This window comes from Aplysia californica, unplaced genomic scaffold (genome assembly GCF_000002075.1).
Source record: "Aplysia californica isolate F4 #8 unplaced genomic scaffold, AplCal3.0 scaffold00702, whole genome shotgun sequence".
Classification (NCBI taxonomy): Eukaryota; Metazoa; Mollusca; class Gastropoda; order Aplysiida; family Aplysiidae; genus Aplysia; species Aplysia californica.
The window spans coordinates 314,491-315,761 of NW_004797972.1; positions in this window are offsets into that span (position 1 = coordinate 314,491).

Consider the following 1,271-nt stretch of genomic DNA (forward strand, 5'->3'; position numbering starts at 1 on the left):
CTGTAATCAACTTAGAAATTTAAAAAACGAGCAAGAAACTTCAGCAGAACAAAAGAACCACCCTCCAGTAGGGCTGGGCAATCAGTCGCTTTAGCAAAATCCGGATAAAATGCTAGTGCACCTCTTCGGCAAATGCGTTGTGAACCGCTTCGGAAAATTAATGGTTTAGAACTACTTCGACAAACGGGTTATTATCACTTCAACAAATGGGTACACCCACTTCGGCAAATGGATTAGGAAAGAGGGTTAAGAGTCTGAATTCGGGTAATGTTTCATTGAAAATTATCCAGCTATCTGGATAAATTATCTGGATTTTGCCTACCACTACCCTCCAGGAAGCAGGCAACAAACGGGGGATCAAACAAATGGAGCTGTTGTGGATCAATGCACGTCTTCACTACTGTAGTTACGCTTCTTAAAACACAAAAAACACAAAAATGTTTACGTTACATTTATGCTGAACCTTTGTTATATATTCTACGGGGCTATCCTTCACCTTCCCTTTCCCCTTTTCTTAAAGTACGCCCCCTATTGTTGAAACCAAACCCCTCTCTTTTTTTTTTAACCCTCATCAAATGTTCAATCACCCTTTCTTTTCCAATTTTCCGTAGTTTGTTATTGGAATAGTCTGAAAAGAGTTTGTTTTGCGTTCTACAAGGTAACGCAATGGAAACTTGTTGTCATAGAAGGAAGTAATGAATTAACAAATGAGGCAGGAAGCAATAAATGAAAAGCGATCCGCACCACCAGTCTTTATACTTTATAACTGATCTTTCTTCACGCCCCCACTCATAAGAAATTCATGCTTGTTCGACATTGCATTGTTTTTGTGCAAATTTGACACACCCTGAACTCGAGCAAACTCGTAGATACGTCGCTACCCCAACATTACAAAATTGTATCTCCTCAGTACCTTGTTTTGAGAAACTTGACGACAAAGAGTTTTGGGTTTCTCTTCTTGTTAATTAAGCTTTTTTGAGTGCAACTCTTTGAATATCTTGATAACCACTTCGAATGATCTTACAATTTTGATAGAGCAGATATACCATTTGGTTTCTGACCTCACGGTCTTACATATTATAGTAACTCAAAACGGCCAAAAATGTTAGATAGAACTTTGTAATTCTGAAGTAGCGATGTGTCACGACAGGGCGAAATCGAGCGCTCCTTAATTGTTGATGATGATGATGATGATGATGATGATGATGATGATGATGATGATGATGATGATGATGATGATGATGATGATGATGATGATGATGATGATGATG